Source organism: Rhinolophus sinicus, chromosome 12, assembly GCF_057876585.1.
Source record: "Rhinolophus sinicus isolate RSI-liver-muscle chromosome 12, RSI-T2T, whole genome shotgun sequence".
Lineage (NCBI taxonomy): Eukaryota > Metazoa > Chordata > Mammalia > Chiroptera > Rhinolophidae > Rhinolophus > Rhinolophus sinicus.
Genome location: NC_142512.1, coordinates 52,063,396 through 52,082,197, shown reverse-complemented (window position 1 = coordinate 52,082,197; position 18,802 = coordinate 52,063,396). Strand labels below are relative to the sequence as shown.

At 49.4% G+C, this 18,802-nt stretch overlaps 1 protein-coding gene and 1 pseudogene across 2 annotated transcripts in view; both read left to right on the top strand.

Annotated features, from left to right (window-relative positions):
• BTBD17 (BTB domain containing 17) overlaps positions 1-18,802 on the top strand; it is a 51,416-nt gene that overhangs the window by 10,114 nt on the left and 22,500 nt on the right. The window lies entirely within an intron of this gene.
• Positions 585-18,612, top strand: LOC148756587 (ferritin, heavy subunit-like; annotated as a pseudogene). Its single transcript, XR_016022821.1, has 2 exons — positions 585-8,306; positions 13,819-18,612. The product of XR_016022821.1 is annotated as a ferritin, heavy subunit-like (transcript).

Genomic DNA, 18,802 nt, shown 5'->3' with positions numbered 1-18,802 from the left:
ATCAGGAGTTGGAATGGATTAGCTGGGAGGTCTGGTGTGAAGTCTCTCATGAAGCTGCAGCTGTGAAGTTGGCCAGGGCTGCTGCCATCTGAAGGCTGGACTGGGGCTGCAGATTCTGCTTCCAAGATGGGGCCCTCACGTGAGCTGGTTGTTGGCTGGAAGCCTCGGTTCCTCAGCAGTAGACTCCCTACGGGCTGTTGGAGTGGCCCTAGGACATGGTTGTGAGCTTTCTCCAGTGTGAGTGTTCCAACAGAGTAAGGCAGAACTGAAACATAGTGCCTAAGCCATGGAAGGCACATGCTGTTATTTTTACAATATCTCATCGGTTACAGGGCAGCCCTATTCAGTGTGGAAGGAAACTACGCAGAGAAGTGAATACCAGGAGATGGGACCACAGGCGCTATCTTGGAGGCTGTCTATCACAGGTAGAAACATATAGCAACTAATAAGGTAGTTGAGAGGATGAAATCAGAGAACAGATGTAACCATGATGAATGAGTTTGCAGGGTCTGCCACACCACAAAGCAGCTGGCTTAACACAACAGAGATGTATTGTCTCACAATTCTGGGGGCCAGAAGTCTGAAAGGGAAGTGTCAACAGGGCTACACTCCTCCTGAAGGCTCTGGGGAAGAAGCCTTCCGAGCACTTCTTATGCCTGGTTTTCTCTAAAGCTGAGGTGGCATCCCAGCTCCAGAGCGTCATCTCTGAAGACTGTAGGCTTGCTAGTAATCAAGTGGCATCTTTTCAGCTTCACGTCAGTGATGCTTATGTATCTATGGCCTGTTATTACAATGTAGACATGGGCGCACCTCTTTTTGCTTCATTCTTCAAAGACCAAGTTGAGGTGAAGAGGGAACACGCAAAGATACCTAAGAAGACATGAGGGTAAAATCTGCCTTCCAGTCATTCCAAGGCCGGGTCTAGATAACTGGGGAACTGGTGTACAAGCTCTAGAGTCTGCTCCGGAGTTGGAGAACAAGTTATCCAAGCTCCTGCAAGACCTGAAGACCTTGGCTTCTGTGAACAGTGAAACTGATCTCTTACGTTTCATGGGAAACGTAAACAGAAGAGGAACATAGGCTATCTGGAACACCAGCTTTTATATCATAGGAAATTAGAAAAGCAGGCCCAGGAGGAAGACACATTTAAAAAGCCTGCTGGATAAAGAGACTTAACATCTGAAGGCAACACAGCAAGCCTTCCCATTGTTTTATGTCCCAAAGTCAATTACTTAAGAATTTGAGCTTCTCCATTTGACAGAAGACTGCTTTGCTTCTTATCTAGTATCCTAATTCTCATTGTTCATACAAATAAATCTTTCTTTGCATTTGAAAAAAAAAAGGGGAAAAAAGAATCCTTCCTTGTCTTGTCCAGCTTCTGGTAGCTGCTGGCACTCCTTGGCGTTTTTTGGTTTGCAGCTGCGTCACTCCAATCTGTGTTTTGTTATCACATGGCCTTCTCCCTGAGTGTCTGTGTCTCTTCACATGGCCTTGTTTTCTTTTTTTTTTAATGTGGCTATGTGTTTTTTGTTTTTTGGTTTTTTTTTAAAGATTTTATTGGGGAACAGTGTGTACTTCCAGAGCTTTTTTGCAAGTCAAGTTGTTGTCCTTTCAGTCTTAGTTGTGGAGGGCTCAGCTCAGCTCCAGGTCCAGTTGCCGTTGCTAGTTGCAGGGACGCAGCCCACCATCCCTTGTGGGAGTCGAACCGGCAACCTTGTGGTTGAGAAAATGCGCTCCAACCAACTGAGCCATCTAGGAGGCAGCTCAGCTCAAGGTGCCGTGTTCAATCTTAGTTGCAGGGCGTAGAGCCCACCATCCATTGTAGGACTCGAGGAATTGAACTGGCAACCTTGTGGTTGAGAACCCACTGGAGCATGTGGGAATTTAAGAGGCAGCCTTCGGAGTTAAGAGCATGGAGCTCCAACCGCCTGAGCCACCGGGCCGGCCCTTCACAGGGCTTTCTTATAAGGACACCAATAACAGTGGATTCAGGGTCTACTCTAGTCTAGTATGACCTCATCTTAACTTGGTCATCTGCAAAGACCCTATTTCCAAAAAAGGCACATGCTCAGATACCTGGCATGAGGACTTCAACATATCTTGGGTGGGGAGGCAGGGTGCACAATTCAACCCACACGCGTCCTGCGTGATGTGGAAACCCTGCAATAATAAGAGTCAGTATTGTCTCAGATCACAGTGGAACTGGTGGAAATAGTGATAACGGGGGCTGATGGTCAGAATGGCCCAGACTCGTCAATGCCATTGTCATCCTGATGGCAGCACAGGCAGGTAGTTCTTTAGGTCACTTTGAAAATCCTTGATGTCTCAGCGATTTTCCTAAGCTCAGGCTGTTCTCTCTCACCGGAACTTCATGGTTTCCAGTGGATTCTGAATTCTGGCCCCAGAATTTGTTTCTATCAATTTCCTCCTTGGACAGTTCCTCGCCCTGAGGCTGATTCTGCTCCAGAACTTTCTCAACTGACTGCTCCAAACATCTCTGGCCCATGTTTCCTATGTTCTGAAGCCACCTTCCTCTAAAAGTTATTTCTTGGCAGAGTCCTGGCACCCCTCCAAGAAACGCCGCTCAGCCCCTTGTTCCTGGCGCTCACCGACTGCTCAGCCCCGCCAGCCACTCAGCCATGTGTACCCAAAACATGCCGCTGGGAAGTGGCTTCCCGTCCCAGCTCTGCCTCCAATGAGCTGGGTGACCTCTGGCAAGTTCCTTCGCCCCTTCCCACCTTGGCATGCTGATTTGTCGGGTTTCCTTCTTTGAATCCTTACTGAGTACGTACCCTCAACGTGCCAGGTGTGAGGTACAAAGGAAACCGACTCATGGTCCCTGCCTCCAGAGACTCATAATCTGATCAGAGACTAATGTCAACCAGTCGCTGAGATACGGGGTGATAGCAGTTACAGGAGAAGTACACAAGGTGCCATGGAACAAAGACAGGGAACTCCGTGTGAGTGGGGAATGAAGGTGACAGAATCTAGGAGAGGAGAAAAGAGGAGAACTGTGGGTTGGGCCAGGAATGATTGGCAGGAATTCAAAGGCAGGAGGAAAAGGAATTGTAAGCAGAGGGAAAGGCGTGGAAGGAGACCTGGAGGCTGTGGGGTCTTGAGTTCAGAAAGCAATGAGTAACCTAATGTGGCTTCTGAAAGGGGCCTGGGAGTGAGAGAGGAGGGCTGCAGGCTGGTGAGGATGGGGTAGGCCACGAAGGCCCTAACCTGGCCCCTGAAGAGGGTGCCTCAAGGGACCCAGGGTGGGTGGTTCAGATGAAGGAGGGTGGGAGCTGAAGGCAATGATGATGGGGAGAAGTCAGATGCAAGGCCTTTCCTGTGGTGGAGTCAGAACGTCTAGAACTGAGGGCTGAACAATCGTGATGGGTGTGAGGACAGACATGAAAGGCATCTAAGCGCCAGGCTGTGTGAGATGGCCACAAATGCAGATGTCACAAACAGCTCTCAGGCCCAACTCAGCCTGCAGCCATGTTTTGTTTTATCCACCCAATGTTTTAAATTTGAATTGATTGCTAGAATTTACAAATCAGATTTTACATAAAACTATGGATTTTTAGCTCCTCTTAGAATACTAAGATGTGGCTGCTCCGGGTCCACATTCCGACACAACCATTAGCTGGGGCACCTCAGTTTGCCCCACTCCTCACAGCTCCCTATTGTCTCTTACCCCCAGCCGTCTCATCAAGGCTGCCTGCCTGGCCCCGTCTACGCTGAGGTTTGCAGCCTCCTTTTGAAAACCTGTTGCATGCAGGTGTCCATGCTTTTTGAAGCATCCTGTTAAGATTACGCCAACTCCACCTGGGTGGTGATTTCATCCCCCATCCACACAACATTTTTGAGGAAAGGATTTTTGGCCACACTCTGCCAAAAAGTTGACTTAAGAGGAATGGAGAGAAGTAACCTGAACTTTAGGATCAAGAAACGGAGAGCCTGGACATATTCTTTGTTGTTCCGATTTTTGTTTTATGTGAGCTTTTCTGTTCGCCATAAGGAACTACAAGAGACAGACAGCCGAGGGCAAGCCACTCCTCTCTGCTTCCGGCCCTGGTCCTTCTGTCTGCTCTGGGCCTCAGTCTGACTGTGGCAAAGAAGCATGCTCATCACTCAAGAAGTTCTGATCACAGAACTTCTGTCCTCTTGTTCCCTGAGGGGCACTTCTGTTTTGTCAGCTCTGCATCTGATTCAGGAGCCATAAAATGCCGTTCTTTTCGTGATAGCTGCCAGTCCTGAACTGCCTCTAGCCCCTGGATTAGTTTCCTAGGGCTGCCATAACAAACTGCCTCAAACTTCTTGGCTTACATTGACAGAAATTTTACTGTGTCACAGTTCAGGAGATGAAAAGTCCCAAATGAAGGTGACAGCAGGGTCACGCCCGTCCCTCTGAAGGCTCTGAGGGGGAATCTTTCCTTGCCTTTTATAGCCTCTGGTGACTCTAGGCTTCCTTGGCTTGTGATCACGTCACTCCATCTCTGCCTCTGTCATCGCATGGCCGTTTTCTCTGTCATTGCTGTGTCTTCTTTTCTGTTTCTTATAAGGACACTTGTCATTGGATGTAGGGCCCACCTTAGATGGTTTCATCTCAAGATCCTTATTTCAAGACCATTATTCCAGAGGTCATGTTCTGAGGTTCCAGATGAATATATCTTTTTTTCTGGGAGTCAGGGGGGAGGAAGAGAGAGACACCATTCAATACACTAAACCCCCAACCAACTCTGCTCCAGTTACCTATTGCTGTGTAGCAAATTGTCTAGAACTTAGTGGCTTCAAACAGCAATCACCACTTTCTTATCTCTCATGGTTACTTTGGGTGGTTCTGGCTCCCAGTCTTCCATTTAATTGCAGTCAGACAGTGGATGGTGCTGGAACAGCCTGGAGCTGAGGGAGCTGGGAGCTGGGTAGGCATCTCTCTCTCCTCATGTGGCCTCAGGGCCTCTCCATGTGGCTTCCCCTTTGTGGGCTAGTTGGGCTTCCTCACAGCATGGCAGCCTGGGCAGGTCAGCCGGCTTCATGAAGAATAAGACAGAGAGCTCATATTTTGTGATCTGGCTTCCAGAATCTCTGAGGGTCACCCGCACTGTGCTCTGTCATTCAAGGCAGTCACAAAAGCCCTCCCCTCCCCCTAGGTTCACAGCAGTTCTCTGCAGTAGTGCATCTCCCTTTACAGATGCAGGCGCAAGGTAAGTAATTGCCAAGTTATTTCAACTAAGGGCAGAGCCACGCCTAAACCCAGGAAGGCCACTCTGGGCCCATAACTACAACTGTGGTCAGTTTCTCTTCCCCAATTCTCTGTTCCTTCAACCTAGGAAAATGGGCCTGACTCAGCCCCAATGTGCTATCCAGGATGGTTTGGGGACAACAGCGTGCAGTGTGAAGGAGGCCTGTGGACAGGTAGCTGGGTGACCTGGCTTCCAGCCCTGGCTCTGCCACCCCCCTCGTGTGATCTTATGTGGTTTCCTCTATTACAGCAAAAGGAACCATGCCTGCCCCCGCTACCTTCCGTGGTTGCCATGGGTAAGAGGAGGTTCCGTATGTTTGAGTGCTCTAAGCTGTGTAATGCTCTTCAAATAAAAGGCATCGTATGACTCTGAGTTGCTCAGAGTGTCACGAACATCCTAGCTGCTGTACAGATTTTTGTTGATTTTAATTTAAAGGTTTCCTACCAACTTCAGAAGGAGCAGCACCTCCCAGCAACCTGTGCTGTAACCAGGACCAGTTACCAGGGAGACCCCTGGGTAAATCCCCAATGAGGGTCTATGGACTTTAGAGCTTGGGGGTCCTTCTTGCTCCAAAGTAGCCAGTGCATAAGATGGGGGAGGGGGTGAAGGGATGACTATTTCCGAGCATTCCTGTCACAGAGGGCTGTGTAAACAAACTACCCCCCAACTCAGTGCTTAACACAATAATTCAGTTTTATCTCTCATGGCTGTGTGGGTTGGCAGGGCTTAGCTGGCCTGTTCTTCCTCAGTGAGGGGGGTGGAACTTCAATACAGTTGCAGAGAGCAGCTGGGGCTCTGGTCATCTGAAGGCCCAGCTGGGCTGGATGTCCCAGATGGCAGCTCAGGGCTCCAAGGGGAAGTAGCAATGGCCAGTCCTCTGAAGGGCTGGGGGCTGCTCTGGCTCAGCATCACTTCAGCCTAATTCTATTGGTCAAAGAGTCACAAGGCAGCCTGGATCCAACGGGGTGGGGGAATGGACTCTGCCTCTCAACGGGGCAGTGGTGTGCACGTACAAGGAGGGCAGGAACTGATGGCCACCACCTTTGGAGGTAAGCTACCACCCAGAACAAGGGACAGCCCCCACCCCTCAAGCTCCTGTGCTTCCCAGCTTAGAAGGACTGTTGCTTGTATAACACGGGGAGCCTGGCTTTGGCAGGAATGTGAGGCCAGGAAGAAACCCCTCCACAGAGAAGCCACTGGGCAGCCTTAGTCCCCTCCCCCATCGCCCAGGTGCTGCTGCTGCTGCTGCTGCTGGTGGCCCTGAGCAATGGGAATGGGGCTGGCACAGACCCTGGGGCTCCAAGGTCAGAGCCACGATATAGAGGCTATACATGGCCACTGTCCAGCCTGGCTTCACTCCCACATCCTGACCACAGCTCTGCCCGAGCAGTTGGATGGCTTTGTGGGAGTGGTGTCTGTCTGCTAGACAGCTGTGCAGGCACAAGCCCCGATGTGGGGGTGGGGAGGACAGCCAGAAGAGGGGGAGGGCAGCCAACCAAGCAGCCCTTTCATTGGCTTGGTTCTGTCTCTTTAACAAAGAACTTGTCACCAGCCCGTTTATTTGCAGTTCTCAGGCATAGAGGAGACAGAGCCTTGCTCTGCCAGCCTCACCATTCCTATTGATTTCCTGACTTCCCCCATTCCTGGCTCTTACCTGTGGCTTCCCTTAAACCTGTACTCCACTCCCTGGCTTTCCAAACCAGCCCTGACCCCCCAGCTGACTTCCCCCTTCCTGTATCAGTTCCCTGTCCCTGCTCTCCTCCTATAGCCTAGAAGGGTCTTCAGAGTGTGCCAGGCACCAGGGGACACTGGGAGTCACCCTCAAAAGTACATACATGGCGTATTAATTTCCTCTAGCTGCCTTAACGAATTGTCACAAGCTGGTGGCTTCAAATAACAGAACTTTATTGTCTCACAATTCTGGAGGCTAGAAGTCCAAAATCAAGGTGTCGGCAGAGCTGGTGCCTTGTGAGGGCCGTGAGGGAGAATCCATTCCAGGCCTCCCTCCAGCTTCTGGTGTCTACAATCCTTGACTTGTACACACATCATTCCAGTCTCTGCCACCGTCTTCACATGGCTTTCTTCTTGAAGTCACTATGTCATCTTTTCTGGTTTTTATAGGAACACTCTCATTCGATTTAGGCCCCATCTTAATCCAGTATGAGCTTATCTCAATCCTGACCATAATTATATAAGGTCACATTCTGACATGAATTTTTGAGTGACACCATTCAACCCAGTACATGGGGACACGGGATGTTCACTCAACAACCCCCAAAAAACCTTTCCACCCAGGTCAGTCAGCTTTCCTGGGAAACACGGGGAAGTGTCCAAGAGACAGGCCCCCAGCTGAGCTCCTGCTGGCTGAAAGGCAACTGCCCTCTTCCTCTCCAGACAGTGAAAACTCTGTTATTCCAACTGGGCTGCCCCTTTGCCCCTTCGTCGACGGAGGGTCCAAGCTTCCTCACTCCCTCCCATCTTTTCCTTCCTATACATTCACTTTTATGGTTTCCTTTGGACTAGAGCAAATCTGTGTGCCCGGGGGTAAGGTATTGTTTCTCTGAGCCTCAGTTCCCCCACCTATAACATGGGGGTAATAAGAGCGATTCATAGTTGTTGTTATGAGTATTTAACAAGGTCTATCTTAGCAGTTTCTGGCACAGGTCTGACACACGGAAGGTGCCCGGTGAATAAGCCAGCAGTCATAGCCTCAAGTCTGGCCATGCCTGTTTATGTTAGGTAATGCATTAAATGCTTCCCATGGGTTATCTGATAGAAACCTCAGGGCTCCAGGAACCAAGTGATATTTTTATCTCTGTTTTGTAAAACAAGGAAATTAAAGGTTGGAAAGATTAAGTAACTTGCCCAAGGTCATTCGGTTAGTAAGTGACAGCAGTTGTGAGACTTGAACCCAGTTTTCCCCTCTGTAGCCTGGTCCTAAGCCCAAGGTGATGTGAGTAAGAATAAACATATCTCTGCTTCTGCTGCCTGATGGGAGCCCCTCCTCAGGCTTCCAGCTTGTTCTCTGGACTCGCATACTGGTTGGCGATGGATCACTCCTTGTTCGTCTCTGTAAGTGGCCACAAACGTGTTCACTGGGAGGTATCTGTTCAGGTTTAATTACGTCAGGTGAAGGTGAAGTGAGTTACAGGGGTGGGGGGAGGTCAGTTCAGCAAACGTCTGCTTCCTCTCCCCCCATACAAACTCTCCTCCTCTCTGCAGTGGTGGACAGCTGGGCCTTGGGGGACCTGGGATGGCTACTGCAGGTCCAGAAGAGTTTAAGGAAGATGGCCGATCCTAATGGCTGCTCAGACCTGCCCTAGCAGGGGTCAGAAAACTACACTCCCCAGGCCAAATCCGGCCCTCCTCCTGGTTTTAGAAATAAAACGTTATTGGAACAGAGCCACACCCATTTGTTGACATTCTGTACGTCTGCTTTCACGCCACAATGGCAGAGTTGAGCAGTTGTGATGGAGACCACTGGCCAGGAAGTAAAGAATATCTGCTCTCTGGCCCTTCAGAGAAACTGCCGAGCCCTGAATTAGGGAGAAGTCCTCAGGCTGCTCTCTGCACCAGGTGACTTCTGTCTGGGCTTCTGTTTGGGCTGACAGAGGAGGGAAGAGCTGTGTGTTTTCAGTAAGAGACAGTCTGTTGGAGGGGATGTGTTGGGTCTCTTCCAACCTGCCGGGCTGGACTTGTTCAGGATGAGAGCAGGTTGGAGTCTGAAATGGAGCTGACTCAGATGCTGGGTATTCTTCACCCCCACCCTGAGTCTCATTGGCCACTGAGCAGCCGCAGTCCCCAGCAGGGAACCACAGGTTCCCTCTGTCCCCTAGGTCCCCCAGACCCTCCAAGTCTTGGGCAGCCCAGGAAGACAGGACAGAACTTGTTCTCAGTACTCGAGGAATTCCCCCCACACACCCAAAAATGACTGAGGGGCCTGGGGCAGGAGGTAAATTCCTGAGGGGCTGACGCCACTGTAACTTGATCTCAGTTGTTAAAGAGAGCTAGCTGCTTTATGCGTCTAGCTGGAGGGGCCTGGGCTCCCCGGCACCCTTTCTCCCCCTTCCAGGGAGACATCCTGGGGACCTGCCTCCTATCACTGGGTCCCAGTCTGTGGGGACATCCCCCATCAAAAACAACAGTAGTCTCCTTATGTGCTCCTGGGGTATCCTAGGTTCCTCAAATACTGCACCCCCAGCTGCTTTCCCAGGCTTGGGAGGGGCTGTGAGCAAGGGAGGGGTTGTCCTGGGCAGGCTCCAGCCGCAGGGGGAATCAGCACCCAACCAACATGTAAGGAACTTCAAACAGCAAATAAACAAGCACAAATGCACACGGCCCCATTCCTCCTCACTGCCCAGTGAGGGTGTGCCAGCCCCTGGCTGTGCTCTTGGTCTCGGGCACTACATTCAGTTGGCCCAGGCTGGCCTCAGTGCCTGCTAAGCCATCAGCACACCCAGAACCCCTAGCTGCAAGCTGGCTCCTTGGGAGGGTGGCCTCGGCTCCCAGCCCCCTCACTCTGCTGCGCCGCTGCCCCAAGCATTGATTTTTGAAAATGCGTTCTGTGCTGACTCCATTCTGTTCTCTGTCGTCCCTCCCCCTGGCACCACAGCTCCTGCCTGCTGGCTGGTCTGGCCAGCCAGGTAGCCAGGGAGAAACATATGTCGCATTCCTGGGGGCTCAGAGGGAGGAGGGAGGAGCAGCCCTCACAGCAAATATGGAGCCCGCCTTCTCTTTCTCCCACCTGCCCTGGCACCCAGGTCCCTGTCTTAGCTGATCTCATTGGCACCCTCAGACTGAAAGTGTCCTCGCTGGACCAAGAGACTCACACACACACACACACACACACACACACACACACACACACACACACACACAGAAGAGTAGCCTGTGGCTTAGCAGGGCTGGAAACATTTTGAAGACTACAAAATGCATTGTTACATTAACATGTTTACTTACAAACTTTTTTTTTTTAATCACAAAAGAAATTCATACTTGTTAAAAAATTTGAAAAAAGATCAGAGTTGTTTGAAGATGAAGACGTCCCCATGTCCCCCCTTCTCTACTTCCCCCGTTCCATTCCCTGGAGAAGCCACGCTAACCGGTGTAGGCTGAAGCTTTCAGACATTTCTATGCTTGATCATTTGAGTCTTGCAACAATTCATGAGTCGCACAGGTCAGTAGCATAGTTGCCAGTTTATAGGCAAGCCAAATGGGGCCCGAGGATGTGAAATTCCTTGCCCCAAGTCTAGCAGCTGCAAGAATAAAGGACCTGGGAGTGGAGGGTTAGAAGGACAGAGACGTCTTCAGTCTCAGGAAGGAGGCCAGTGGGAAGAGGGCTCTGGTGGGGCCAGCAGAACGAGGGGAACCCACTCCCACTTCTACTCTGACCTTGGCTTTGGTGTTGAGCCACAGCCTCATCTGTTCTAGAAACCAGAGAATTGGAGGGAGATCTATTCAGACCCAACAATCCCAGAACTGACAAGCTGAATCCCCATTCCACCTATACAAAAAATTATATGTGAAGTTTCTGGCAAGTTATTTGACCCGAAGAAAAACACATCTTAAATGGATAAGTATTTCTTGCAGGGCAAGTCAGAAGTGTAGTGACCATTTTGCTGTTAAAGAGTGAATACAACTTGGTCTTGCGAGGTAGTAGAGAGTGTTCATTAGTCCATGAATCTTTTTACAAACACCAACTCTGTGTGAGTCAGAGAAAGTAAATTTGCATTTTTCCTATTCCTCAGGCAAAATACAGTCTGTTCTCCCAGGAAGCAGGTGAATGGCTGTTTTGAGTTTTCTATAAAATCAGCATTTCTCCCTCCCTTAGAACCTACCCAAAGTCTGATCTGAGTGTCGAAGTCCGATCTAGAACAAAGAAAGTTGGGGCATCATAAGTCTATACACCTTGTGGTATAAGAAGAAATGTGCTTTGTCTTTGTCCTCTGGTTCAGGCACAGAGCTCATCAAACTCTTCTAATTTCCTACGTGATAGGATATGAATTGTTATTCATAACAAGCCCTTCTGATGGCACTAGTTTATGCTAATGAGGTAACTTAGGGTGGGGGCCCTATGTAGCCTCTGGCTGGGGTTGGTCAGTAGGAAGACCGAGTAATAAATAGGATGGTTGGAGCTTTCAGCCCCATCCATTGATGGGGCAGCGCTGTCAGGTAAGCCATATAAAAACTCTTGAACAACAGGATTTGATGAGCTTCCAGGCTGGTGCTTCCTTACGCCAAGATTTTGGCACACGCCAGTTCCACCAGGACCGAAGCTCCAGCGCTTGGGACCCTCCTGGACCTTGCCTTATGTACCTCTTTATCTAGTTGTTCATCTGTAGCCTTTATAATATCCTTTGTAATAAACCAGTATTCTAGTAAGCAAACGATTTTCCTGAGTTTTGTGAACAGCTTTAGCCAACTAATCAAACCCGAGGAGGGAGTCATGGGAGGCTATGATTTATACCCTGTCAGTCAAATGCACAGGACTTGTGATTGGTGTCTGAAGTGGTGGTGGGAGGAAGAAGCAGTGGGAGGGAGGCGGTAGCTAGTGGGCCTGAACCCTTAGCCTGTGGGATCTGGTGCTATCTTCAGGTAGATAGCGTCAGAATTGAGTTAAATTTGTAGGACATCCATTTGGTGTCCTCTAAGAACTGGAGATTTGCAGGGTGGTGTTGGAAAAAAAACTCCAGCCTTGTAAAAGCAAGGACAGGTTGTATGAGGTTGGTGCCAAAGTAATTGTGGTTTTTGCATTTATTTTGAACCTTTTAAACCGCAATTACTTTGGCACCAACCTAATATATAGACAAGATGATTCTAAAATTCATACGGAAGGGCAACGAGATGGGAATAGCTAAAATGATGTTGAAAAAGAAGAGAAAAGTGGTAGGACTTAAAATCATCCTACCCGTCTTTAGGACTTATTATGACGCTATAGTAATCAAGGCAGTGTGGTGTTGTCAAAGGGTAGGTAGGTAATATCATCAGTCAGTGGGACAGAACAGAGAACCCAGAAATAAACGAAACACAAATAGGCACAACGGATTTATGACGAAAGGGCAAAAGTCATGGAGAGGATGGTCTTTTCAACACAGGATGCTGGAATAATTAGACTTCCATATGTTAAAAAGGGGGAGACTTAAACTTTATACCCTGTAAAATACTGACTCAAAATGGATCATCGCTCTAAATGTAAAACTTTTAGGAGAAAATCTTCATGACCTAGAGTTAGGCAGTTCTTAGATATGACACCAAAAGCATAATCCATAAAAGAAAAAAAGGGGGGGGCAAATTGGATCTCGTCAAAATTAAAAAAATTTTGCTCTGTTAAAGACATGGTGTAGAGAATGGAAAGATGAGCCATAGATTGGGAGAAGAGACAAGTCACATATGTGACAAAAGACGTGTATCCATAATATATAAAGAGCTCTCAAAACTCAGCAGTAAAAAACAAACAATCCAATTAAAAGACAGGCAAAAGACTTGAACAGACACTCCACCAAAGAGGACAGACAGATGGAAAATACGCACAGACAGATGGAAAAAATGCAAAGATGTTCGACATCATTGGCCACTAAGGAAACACAAATTAAAGGCGTAATGAGATACCACCTCACACATAATGGCTAAAATGTAAAAGACTGGAATCAAGGCATAGACACCAAGCACCTAGGACTCTCATGCATTGTTGGTGGGAATGCAAAACAGTGAAGTCATTCTGGAAAACAGTTTGGCAATTTCTGCTGAAGCTAAACATACATGTCCCATATGACCCAGCCATCTCAGTTCTTAGCAGTTACAGTGGAGCCGGGATCTCAACCACAGCACTGTTGGCATTTGGGGCCAGATCGTTTGGGGTGGGGGGGCTGTCCTGTTCACGGTGGGATGCTTAGCTGCACCCCTGGCCTCTGCCCATTGGGTGCTGGGAACACTCCCTACTTGTGACAATCAAAAATACCTCCAGTCATTGTTGCCAAATGTCCCCTGGAGGGCAAAATTGCCTCCAGTTGCGAACCACCGCCCTAGAGAAATGACAAATTTTGTTCACACAAAAACCTGCGCACCAGTGTTTATAGCAGTTCTATTCATCATCACCCCAAACTGGAAACAACCCAAACGTACTTCAACAAATGAATGGATAAACAAAGTATGGTACACCCGTACAACAATACTGCTTAGTAATAAAAGGAACAGCCCATTGATACATGCAACCATTGAGATGAATCTCAAAGGCATTATTCTGAGTGAGAAAAGCCAGGCCAAAGGGTATTTACTGTTGAATGACATTCCCGAGAAGACAAACTACAGTGATAGAGAGCACATCAGGGGCTGCCAGGCAGGGGTCAGGGATGGGGTGAGGGTGTGGCTCCCCAACGAGAAGCATGAGGGAGGTTTTGGGGCAGTGGAACTGTTCTGTATCCCCACTGTAGTGGTGGATACACAAATCTGAATGCCAAAAAAGCCAAAAAAAGATAAAAGTCACTTTGATTATATGTTAATTTAAAAAATAAAGTATGGACAAGGAAGGGGAGACTGAATTAAGACATACATGGGTTCTTCTTGTCAATATTTTCTTTCTTTAAAGGAGGATATCCCCCTTCCACCATGGGAAGACACAGCCACAAGGCACCTGCTTTGAACCAGGAGGAGAGCTCTCACCAGAAGGTAACCATGCTGGCACTTTGACCTTGGACTTCCCATCTCCAGAACAGCAGGAACCCAGTGTGGTGAATTCCTCACTCCACCCACCAAACCATGGGCTCTGTCTGCCCAGAAGGAAGGATACCTTTTTCTTCCCCTAGCTACTGTCCCATGGAGTAGCCTCCTTCATCACAGAGTGCCTTTCTCTAATTTGTCTGTCTAGAGTGGGTACCCCTCTTTTGTGCAAAGCTACCTTCCGTTTGATCAAGACTTGTACTTGCCTGAAGGAGACCCCCTTTGACATTTGCAAAAAGGTCCTTTGGGCTGTAAAACTGTACAGTTGCATAAAAGGCACAGAGACAACCTGGCAGTACGTCTGCTTCCGCCGTGCAGCTGAGGATATCGTAGAGAATGGCAGTGCGACAAGCTGGATCTGACCTGCTTCTCTGAAAGGTTTTGTGGAGCAGAGCAACCCTGACACACGCAACCTCCCCCCTCCAGACCACTGTATGGGAGAGAAAAACGTTGATCTTACTAAGCAAAAAAGGATGACATCTAGCTAAAGGCTTAGCGTTCAAACCTATATAGGGGGAAAGAGAGAGCAAAAACTGTCTTTTGTCTTTTCCCTTCCATTGTTTCTTTCTGATTGTAGTTTCCAAAGAAAACAAATCTTGGATATTTTCGCAGAGTAGGGGGTAGGAGTGAGAAGGGGTGGAGCCTGGCTCTTGCTGGGAGAGCCACCGACACCTTTCTCTGCTGGCCTTGCTGACCTGGATCGCTATGCAGAATCCCAGGTCTATTATTCAGGCTGCTGAGAGCCAGTGCAGGAGCAGAACGGAAGACAGCAGGAGTAAGAGAAGGAGATACAATATGGGGAGAAGAACATCAGAAAGAATGCCCAGAATGCCCAGCGGCCCGATGGTGCAGAATGTGCCCTGGAGTGAATGCAAAACACTTCTCTTAGGATTCATGCAAGATTCCTAGGAAGTGGGCCGCCCTCAGAGGGGCCCTGTCAGAGGGCCGCTCCAGGCTGCAGGAAGCCAGGCCTGTTTGTACTCCTTGGCTGCCGCTTTCTGGGCACTTAGCTCAGTTAATCCTCGTAACAACCCTCTGAAGTGGGTAGTATTACTCTCCTTGCTTTATAGGTGAAGCGACTGAGTAGGCCCAATAAGTAACTTTCCCAAAGTCATGCAGGTAGGATGCAGCTGACCCAGAATTTGATGCCACGCTCCGACATCACTGCTGGTGACTGAACCAGTGTGCATTGTGGCCTGGATCATGTTCTAGGTGGAAATGGGGACAGCAGGGGCATGAGTCCCCAGGACTCTCCAGCCACAGGGTGGGGTAGCAAAAAGCATGAGAAAGGAAGCCAGAAAACCTGGACACAAATCCTGGCTCAACCATTTGCTGTGTGACTTCTGAGAAATCACTTTACCTGTCTGAGCCTCCATTTCTTCATCTGAAAGAAAGGGGTCTGTTCTGAGCCTTGTATGGGGCAACACAAATGAAGCGCTTTGTAAAATGTAACACACCGTGTGAATGTGAGACAGAATGATCTCTCCCTGGAACTTATTGGCCCCTCACGTTTGGGGTCATTCCATTCCATTATGGAGATCAGGTACACAGGGGCACATATTTTAAACTGTATTTTCTTTTTCACTAGGTAATATATTCGCACAGTTCAAAAATGTAAAGTTGCAAAAAAAGGCACATAACGAAAATGCTCCCTTCTGTGTAATCAGTGAAACCAGTTTCTTGGGTCTCCATGCAGAGATAGTCTTCAGCAGCCCATATAAGCAGACAAGCATTCGTACTGTTTTCCATTCACCTCTTTTCACCCAAACAGTAGCATGCCAGTTCATTCATTCATGGGGAACTGAAACCAGCCCGCCGCACAGCTGTTCCGCGCCTGCTTTACTCTGCTTTGATTTTTCCACTTTGCAGTGTCTCTGGGACATGTTTCTGTTGCCGTACATCCCGGGTTCCAATTCTCTGTTCCTGCCGTGGGGCCTAATGTAAGTGTGGAATTAGTCCCCGATGGAGGGCCCTTCCATTCCCTCGTCATTCTTATGAACAGTGCCCTGCTGGACGTTACATTTCTAGAAGTGGGACTGCTGGGTAAGAGACTTTGTACGTTTAGTAGACACTGCCAAACTGCCCTCCATGGAAGCTGTGGGTTTACAGTCCTGCCAGCAAAGCGTGAGAGTGTTTTCCCCATCCTTGCCAACTCAGAGAGTTGTGAAACCTTTGATCTTTGCCAATCTGCTGGGTGGAAAATGGCGTCTGGGTGTACTTTTCGTTTGACTTCGCTTATGCTAAGTGAGGTGGAGCATCTTTTCAGCACCCAGCCCTACGGCTAGCCTGTTTCCATAGGCAGACGAAGGCCGCGACCTTGCTCATTATCCCCTCTGCGAGATCCAGGTCTAGATTTGCGTTTCTATCTGCCAGCTTCTTGCTGAGTCACTCTCAAAAAGGAAAGGGCAGCAGGCTCAGGTTATTTCTGCCCCGGGAGCCATCCGAGCTGCCAGTCCTGGGGAGACCTTGGTCTCTGGCATTCCCTGTGGGTGCTCAGCACCGTCGTGCTAGATCACTGCACCTGTCAAACCCGGGCTGCCTGGTCCCCCTGGGAGAAATGGGGCTTGCAGGTAGGGATCGGGCCAGATATATTTGCAAACTAGGCGTGGAAAGGACTCAGCTAGATTTGGAGAGGGAACCCTTGGAAGGAACTAGTGAGCAAGGTCTGCTCTAAGTGGCAGAATGAGAGGAAGCAGGCAGTGTGTAGAGGAGGGAGGATTTCAGCTGTTGGAAAGGACTTGGGTAGGCAGGATGGTGAGCCACAGCGAAGGGATCCGGTAGCTGGGGGAACATTCTCTAAATTCGCGTTGCATGAGATACACCTGCTCCCGGCTCCTCAGCTCACCGTCACTTCAGGGTTAGTGCTAAGAGCTGCCTGGAGTTGGAAGTGGAAATGCCCCCTCAGCTGCCCATGGAGGACCAGGCCACTCATGCGACCAGCGAGAGGTATGGAGAGGCCGGGTGACCCCTGCTGACCTGTCTGAGTGGGGTCTCAGCATGTGCGGGGCAGCCAGGTCAAACTGTTGTCATTTAACCCCAGTGTCACCCTATATATCGGGCAGCATCTTGCTCACAGACAGAAGCCAAGAGGAGCCAGTGGCTGGATTCCTGGGCCCTGGGGAACCTGATGCCATTATCTCCAGATTCAAACAAAAAGCAAATTTGCACTGGAAATTGCTGAGGCAGAGTCATCCTGGAGCCCTTTGCAGCAGGGGATGCTATGTAATGTTATGACCTCCGGGGCCTCTCACCCCACAGGGGAGCTGGGCTCTGGCATCAGTGAGCTACAGGAGATCCCCAGGCCTGTTCTAGGCTGCACCCCCATCCACAGTTCAGCCTCTCCTTTCTGCTGGCCTGGGATCCAGAGCTGTACTTCAACAGTGGACAGTGGGAGGGGTTCCCTGGTATCTTGACCCCACTACGGTCCATTGCAGGGCTCGCCATGCTACTGCTGGTGCAGGAGGGAGCTGCCCCGGGTATGGGGCAGGATGGGCTGCCTCTCTGCTGTGAGCTTCTCAGAGCCTTCAAAACTGCATGTCACAAAGCAGTTTTCAAGAACTGCAGCTATAGATGTTCCCCTCCCCCACGCCTCGGCCTCCTTGGGGGAAAAGTACAAAAAGTTGAGGTTGTCCCTGAGGCCACCAAGAAATGCTTAATTGCTTTCTGAGAGAATTGTCACCTCCTTCTGGTTTCCTCCCCCTCTCCATTACACCGCTGCACCTCTTCCCCAACCACTGGAGGCTCTTGCTTAGAGAATTGGGGCTAACGACCTGTGCTCCCTGGCTGTGTCTCAAAGTAACCAGGAGCCGTGTGCTGAATAGCAGCTCCCTTCTCCAAATATATTGCTGCAGCACCTTTGCTGAAAAAAAGAACCCTATGTTTTTGGGGAATAAATGTGCATTTTTCTCTGAGCCAGGAGCTCATTGACAGCAGATGGATGGTGGCCCAGGCCAGCTGAGTCAGCCAGACTTTGGAGCAGGCAGACAGTGTGAACCAAGACGGGATGGGAGCCAGCCAAGGAAAGCGAAATACAGGGAGATTGGGAGGCTTTCTTCGTAGGCGTTCAGTCAGCACCTTGTGCAACTTGATTCAGGTTGAAGGCCAAGCACAGGAACGAGTATTATAAAGGGTAGGCTAAAAGGCAGTAACAAGTAGACCTCAAAATGTAGAATGGTTCAAATACCTTAGAAATTTGTTTCTTACTCGTGTAACACAGCAGGACAGGCGTTCTTCGTTGGCCAGTGGCTTTCCTCCACATGGTGACTCAGGGACGGAGGCTCTTGGCACCTCAGGGCTCTGCCATTCCCCAGGGTCTCATTGTCACCTACACCCAGCTGGCAGAAGAAGAAAGGAAGTATGAGGGAGGCCCACCCACGTCTTACTGCTTTGGCTTAGAAGTGGCGTACGTCTCTTCTGCTCAGATTCTATTGGTGGGAACTAGTCACATGACCACCCTGAGTTGCAAAAGCACCTGGGAAGTATAGTCACTGTTCCTTAGTGACAACGCTATACTATGAAAGGGGAGCAAGGATTTTGGTGGACAGCTAACCATCTCTACAACAGGATGCGATCAAGGCATTTAGGTCATGGGACCAAGAAAGAAAGCAATTCATTCCAAGTTTTAGGGGACTATCTGGAAGAATAAACTGGGTCTTAAACTAGAGAGTTCTTTTTATTCCCCCTTCTTTCGCCTCCCTCCGCACCCTCCAACTCTGGTTCAAGCCATTGTTTCTCAGTCTAGTTGTGTAAGACACAGCTCCCTGGCCCATGCTGGTATTATGAGCCTTGCGCTCTGCTCCCCCCACCCCCCACCGCTGAGGCAGTCCATCGGTGGTCAGTGGCCGCTCACAGCA